Genomic DNA, 7717 nt, shown 5'->3' with positions numbered 1-7717 from the left:
ATTTCAGTCCATGGTTCTCAGTTTTCAGAGCTAGAAGCTGAAGTAGTACAAATCTAGCCTTTTCTACAGTTTTTTTTTTCTCCGTTACTTGATTTTAGTGGATCAGCAGGATTTGGTACTTGGAGGATTTTTGTTCCTCTCTTTTGGGCCACTTGCAGACTCTTCTCTATTTTCCTATTGTTTTGGATTTTAGAACACTTTTTGTTTGTGAATTTTCTATACTCTGTTTACCTTGTCCTGTTGAGGCATCAATGGGGAGTATTTTATGGCTGTGGTTTTCATACTCTGTTTTACCCTTTGTGCTTTTGAGACAAAAAGGAGGAGTATGGTATATGTTAGTTTCTAGACCGGGATTGTATTTTTTAAACCGGTCAAGTGATTTTTGTCCCAAAATGGCCAACGAGGGAGTTTGTTAGTTTTTTATTGGTTGCATTTTGTTGACAAAATCACTATCATGTAATGTTGCTGCTTTCATCGGGGATGCTGTATATTTCAGAGTCTTCAGATATTCAGAGTTTATTTCTTTGATATGGAAAGAGCCGTATCATGACAAGTTCCAATGTCATAAGCTGAAAGAAGGCTATTTCAGTGGTTTAGGAAGATTCTGTGTAGATTCCAAGTTAGAAAATTTGGATCCTTTGTTTCCATCCGGACGACGTGGTATTTCCATCCGGACGCTCATCAGTCAGCAACATCTATCTGGATGATGTGGGAATACCGTCCCGACGATGTGGCAATGCCATCTGGACTCCTATTAGTGTCGAGAAGCTTCGAACAGCTCAAGCTTGAATCTGTTCGGACGTCATGGCAACACGTTCGGATGCTATTTAGAGTTCGAGAAGATTTCAGCATTCCAGTGCATTCGTCCGGACACCAGTCAGAACTCGAGGAGAATTAGGTTTTCCTTCGCAGACACAGATATGGGTAGACAGCTGCATACATCTGGACGTCAAGTCTACACCATTTAGACGCTATTCTTGATAAGGCAAGTTGTGCAGAAGAAGTTCAACCGTTCAGACATCAATCTACACTGTCCGGACGCTCAGGCCTAAATATGGAAATTGCATGCAGCAGAAGTGCAACCGTCCGGACACTAGGGCAACACTGTCTAGATGCGGCCTTATTCAGGAAAGAAAATCAGCACTTTATGGAAAACCGGTTGCACAGTAGTCCATCCGGACGCCCTCAGCTACCATTTGGACGCCGCCTAGAGAAAATCGATTCAGACTCGATTTAGGTCTTCTGTAGCCTATAAATAGAGGCCTCTAGGCATGTATTATTTACAGAATTCAGTATTGAATTCTCTATAGCTTAGAGAGGGTGTTTAGGGAGATATTGAAGATTTGCTAGCTCTCTAGCTGTTGCCAGTATGTGATTTGATCAGCTGTGAAGTCTATCTTAGGGAAGAGCCCTAAGGTAAATGATTCCATTGAAGACCTCTTTTCAGGTAGGAGACCTGGTTTGGAGGAGTTTGTGTTGGGTTACACGTCAAAGTTCAAGTTACAGCCACTACATTAGGGGTATGTGAGTGCTACTGCTTTGTAACTAGCTTTGTCTTCTGAATAGAGGATATCCTAGGTGTGGCTGCCCCGGAGTGGTTTTTCTCTTAACTGAGTTTCCACTTCGTCAACAAAATATTTGTCTCCTTTAAATTCCTTATTTAATATTTTGTTGCACATTGTTCATACACACGCTTTCCAATACCCATAATTCGTGCCATCAAATGCAGGAATGCAATGAAGAGATTGAGACATTAAAAAAAAATAGAAGTAAAAAAGATGACACTCAATAAATAACACTCACATACCCCGATGTAGCGATCGTCCCTATGACTCTGACACAAAACCCATCGTGAACGCTTCCCAACCAAGTCTCCTACTTGAAGGGGTCTTCAATGGAATCCTTTACCTTAAAGCGGACTCCTAAGATAGACTTCACATGAACAATTGAGCACATACATGCAATGGCTAGAGAGCCAGCGGATCTTCAATTCTCCTTAAACACCCTCTCTAAGCACTATGGAATTCTATACTGAATTCTTACAAGTTACAAGCCTATAGCCACCTATTTATAGGCTTATAGAAAACCTAATACTGTTCAAATTCAGACTTTGGTGAGTAACATCCGAATGGTCACTTAGCTACATCCAGACGGTTTTCTGCGACTGCATTTCTAGAATAGCGCAATTCTTCCCAAAATAGGACCTCGTCTGGACGGCTTGACCAAGCGTCCAGACGGTCAATGGTGTTACTCCTTTCCGCATCTGTAATGGAGACCCGAAATATTCTGGAATACTAGGTACGTTCGGACATATTGCCACATCATCCAGACGTCTGGCAGAACCTTCCTAAATAGTGTCGTCTGAAATCCAACTTCGTGTCGAACTCGGAGTAGCTTGACCTAGCGTCAGGAAGGTGTAGCTTGATCTTCTGGACATCTGCAAAGCTGAAGCTTCTAGACACTACGAGGAGTCTGGACGCCCTCAAAGGTCCGTCCGGACGGTTGCACAGGAACCGGTTGTTCTGACTTGGAAATTGCATGGAATCTTCATGGACATCTTCTAGAAACTTGTGATTTGACACAAGGCATTAAATGTTGGACAAAATCACTTCTTTGTAAAGATGCTTTTTAACAGGGATTCCGCTATTCAGAAGTGCTTCCAGAAGATTCTGCACAGTTTGCAAGTCAGAAAATTCGGTTCCCTGCCAGCCGTCCGGACGATGTGTCATACCGTCCAGACGCCCATCTGTCCAAAGCATCATCCGTCCAGACAACGAGAACTTTCCTTCCAGACCTTCCTTTGTGTCAAGAAGATTCGATCTGCTCCAGCTTGCATCCGTACGGACATTTCAGCAGCACGTCCGGACGACTCTCAGTGTTTGACAAGCTTCAGGATTTCTTTCCAAAACAAAGTTATGGGAAGATTCCTGCAACCATCCGGATGACGTGGATTCCCGTCCGGACGCGCTCATCCATAAGGAAAGTATGGCATTCAAAATCCAGACGTTCGGATGCCAGTCAGCATGGTTCGCACGCGCGTGCATCAGATATGGAAATTGCATGCATCAAATCAACCGTCCGGACGACCATCCCCTTGGTCCAGACGCACGAAGCCTTTATATGGAAATTACTTGTAGCGGAAGTGTGACCGTCCGGACGACATGGCACCACCGTCCAGACGCAGCTCAAAACAGGAAAGAATTTCATCGAAATTTTCGGAAAGCCGATCTCACAGTTGTCCGTCCGGACGCCTTATGACCACCGTCCGGACGGCGCCTAGGTTTTATCAAGCTAGACGCTCATTTGAACCCTCAGCCTATAAATAGAGGTCCCTAGGCTTGAGAACAGCAAGAATTCAGTATTGAATTCCCTTAGTGCTTAGAGAGTTATATTGTGAGATTATTGAGCTGAGTTGTCTCTCTAAAAGCCATTATTGTGTGTGCTGTTGCTGCGCTTATTTGAAGTCTATCTTTGGGGTTGGCCCTAAGGTAAATGATTCCATTGAAGACTCCTTCAGGTAGGAGACCTGGTTGGAAGGCTTTCATGTTGGGTTACACGTCAGAATTCAAGGTACGACCACTACATCAGGGGTATGTGAGTGCTACTACTTTGTAACTACTCTTGTCTTCTGAATAGTGGATATCCTGGGTTTGGCTGCCCCGAAGTGGTTTTTCTCATATTGAGTTTCCACGTCGTTAACAAAAATTCTTGTTCATTTAACTTCCGCATTGTTGATATTTTGTTAACACTTTGTGCACACACACACTTTGTTTTAGAAGTCATTTCAATTTTTCAAAAGCAACCTTTACATAAAGTGTCTTTGTCAACCAGAATGTTGCCAATATAAAATACTAACAAAATTGAAACAAGAAATATCTCATGCTGCCAAAGAAAATAACAAAACTTTTTAATTCCCTGGTCAAGTGATCATGTGTTCATCATGTTAAGCTCACCAATGAAATACAAATCAAAATTAAAGTTCAACCAAATCCTTATAGATAACATGATTAGGCAGTCACAATATCTACAACAGGACAACAAAATGTTTTTCCCACCCCCAAACTTAAACGATACATTATCCACAATGTATAGATAGAGATACAATACTGGGTGGAAGGAAAAAAAATGGGGCTGGTTATACTCCCCCAAACTTCAACGTAAGAATGCCTGTCCTGAAAAACAAAGCACTACTCCAGCTTTCTAACAAGCATCAAGAAAATCAACAATAGAAGTGTCAGTAAAGTGGGTTGCCTCCCATTAGTGCTAAGTTTAATGTCTTCTGCCATACAAACCAGATCCACAAGGAAATCAAAAATAAAAACCAGGAAGGGTAAGAAAAACTTCTGGGATCCGTTAAGTAGATGGGAGCAACATCTCCACTTTGTTCAATGCCCTTTATGTAGGACTGTAATCATTGCCCTTGGTGACTCTGTTATTTACCTTCTTGGACCACAGGGAAAGAATGTTACCTAGAAGCAATAATTGAGACGTTCTAGGTATGTCCAACGGAGGAACGTCGAATTTGGCAGTAGTGGAAAGCCAGTAATTTTCTTAGCCTATGGATTGCCCTGTATCACAATTATCCACCTTGATGTACGTCATACCGGCCTTGAAGGGATCTTTAGTAAGAATGCAATGAGGGGGCTCTCCAACCAAGTGATGCGAACCCGTGGGATCGAACTCCCTTGAACCCACAATAAAATTGAAACCTGCCCAAGAAAGCCAAGAATCAGGTCAAGAAGATCTAGACCCGTTGAAATCTTGTTTCAAGAACCTAGATTCAGTGAGAACGCCACAAAGGGGTTTGCCTTTGATAAGTTCTTAGTTCAATCAAGAACAAGTAGAGAAAACTGAAAAGTCTTCTATGAAGAACAAAAACTTCATTCACATTCAACTTGTCTAGCAAATGCGGCTACAAGTCCTTTTAGAACCTTTCCATCAACCCCTAAACCTACTAAGGCCTACATCAATTAAAAGACATGGGCCGAACATCTTCAAGCCCAAAACATCCTAAACTACACTTCTATAGCTAATAAAAGAAGTCCATTTAATGAAATAAATAGGTCCTGTTAGTATTTTGGCCTCATTCTGTGTTTGGATAAAATCACTTAAGTGTTAAGATGCTGTAAACAGGGATTCTACTTTCAGAGTGATGTCAGTCGCTTCTACCTCAAGTCAGAAGAATTCAAGTTCCCTGTCAGCTGTTAGGACGATCGAGCCATCCCATCTGGACGCCCATCTGCCCACTGTTCCATCCATCCGGACGACGTGTCATCCCGTCCGGACGCTAGACAGACCAGCATCATCCGTCCGGACGAAGTGTTCATTCCGTTCGGACCCTATACTGTATCGAGAAGATTCTGTGCTAGCTTGCATCCGTCCTGACGCCTCCCAGTACTCGATTAGCTTTTGATTTCTTTCCAAGTTCCAAGAAAGGGAAGATCAGTCAACCGTCCTGACGATATGGTATCCCGTCCGGACGCGCGTCTCCGTAAGGCAAGAATCGTAATTCAAATATGACCATCCGGACGTCTAACAGCTGTGGTCCGGACGCGCGTGCATCAAAGAAGGAAATTGCCGATTTGACTTCAACCGTCTAGACGACTGCCTATCATGGTCCGGACGCGCGCATTACCGATATGGAAATTGCGTGTTGAAGAATAGCCGTCCGGACGCTCATCCCCCATTGTCCAGATGCTCGAGAGCCTTATAAGGAAATTATTTGCAGTGGACGTGCGACCGTCCTGACGATGTGCCATCCCGTCCGGACGATGCCCTTAAACAGGAAAGATTTCTCCATGAATTTTTCGAAAAATCTTGTCGTACAGTTGTCTGTCAGGATGGCCAATGTCCACCGTCCGGACGGTGTCCAGGTATATTTTGCCTGACGCTCACTTGAGCCCCCAGCCTATAAATAGAGGCCCCTGGGCACTGAGAAGTGCAAGAATTTGGTGTGAATTCCATTAGAGCTCAGAGAAGTCATCAATCCCTCTGAAGCCGTTTTAGAAGTGTGCTGTGCTATAAACCGAAGTCTATCTTAGAGGTCAGCTCTAAGGTAAGGAGTTCCATTGAAGACCCCTTCAAGTAGGTGAACCTGGTTGGGAAGCATTCGTGTTGGGTTACACGTCAGAGATCAAGGTACGACCACTGCATCGGTACATGTGAGTGTTACTGTCTTGTATCTAGCTATGTCTTCTGAATAGTGGAATTCCTGGGTTTGGCTGCCCAGGATTGGTTTTTCTCTTAACTGAGTTTCCACTTCGTCAACAAAAATCTGTGAGTCATTTACTTTCCGCTGTGCTTTAATTTTTGTTGACACTTATGCACACACTTGTTGTTTAAATTAGAAGTCATTTCAATTTTTCAATTGGTATCAAAGCTTGGTACACTCTGAGAAGATTAAATTTCTTGAGTGTTGTTTTTTTTTTTTACTTCTACTATGTCTATATTGAGTATGGATAAAATTGCTTCTATTTCACATGATATGTCTGTTCATAAGACCATGTTCATTAAACCTATCAATCTATACCTACTTGTCATCACTGTGGTATTGTTGGTCATATTCGTCCAAACTGTTTCCAAATTAGGTCACAGAAACCTTGGAAGAAAACCCTTATCCCTAGGAAAGATGAACTAGGTTTTGAAGAACAAGTTAAAGTATTAAGTGATCAAGTGAAACTCATTAGTGAGAAGTTAGCATACCTCACCCCTAATGAGCAAAATTCTGTCCTGGTTAATAATCAAAAAGCTTCCAAACAAGTCTAGGTAAAAAAGGAAGATAATTTATGTTTAGTTTCTCATACTGCACTAAAAATTCTTGATACTTGTTTGTGGTATTTGGATAGTGGTTGTTCTAAACACATGACAGGTGATAAGACTTTGCTAAAAGAAGTTCAGATGGGCAAAGGTGGGCGAATCACCTGTGGAGATGGGAGTCAATCCAGAGTCATTGGTAAAGGGATCATAGACATTCCAGGCCTCGGAACAACTCAAGAAGCTCTGTATGTAGAAGGACTCAAGGCAAATCTCCTCAGCATCAGCCAATTTTGTGATAATGACTTGGTGGTGCAATTCTCCAAGAAGGAATGCAATATATTTGACAGTAGTGGCAGATGGCTCATGGGAGGAGAAAGAACTGCTGACAATTGTTACGGCCTTCTTGGTCTGGCTGCAGATCCTCAGATTTTCTGCAACAAAGCAACCATAGATGACAGTGAGCTATGGCACCAGAGGTTAGGGCATCTCAATTTCTCCGATATGTTGAAAATTGCAGGAAAAGATGTTGTTAAAGGCCTGCCCAAAATGGAGAAGACTGGAAAAGGAATCTGTGGTCCCTGTCAACTAGGAAAACAGACTCGAGCAGCCCATAAGAAGACCTCAGGTATTCTAACTTCCAAAAATTTGGAATTACTGCACATGAATCTCATGGGTCCCACTAGAACTGCTAGTCTAGGTGGGAAAAGATATATTCTGGTCATTGTTGATGACTTCTCTAGATATACATGGGCTATTCCTATTCGGGAAAAATCTGATGCCTTTGATACAGCTCAACAATTGTTCAAGAAGATTCAGGTTGAGCAAAATTGCTAGATTGTGAGAATCCGCAGTGATCATGGAAGAGAATTTGAAAATTCCAAGTTCGAAGAATTCTGTCGCTCATATGGAATCAAGCAGGAATTTTCTTCTCCTATCACTCCTCAGCAGAATGGAGATGTTG

The sequence above is a fragment of the Alnus glutinosa genome, chromosome 11, assembly GCF_958979055.1.
Source record: "Alnus glutinosa chromosome 11, dhAlnGlut1.1, whole genome shotgun sequence".
In the NCBI taxonomy this organism is placed as follows: domain Eukaryota; kingdom Viridiplantae; phylum Streptophyta; class Magnoliopsida; order Fagales; family Betulaceae; genus Alnus; species Alnus glutinosa.
Note: the sequence above shows the minus strand (reverse complement) of the source record.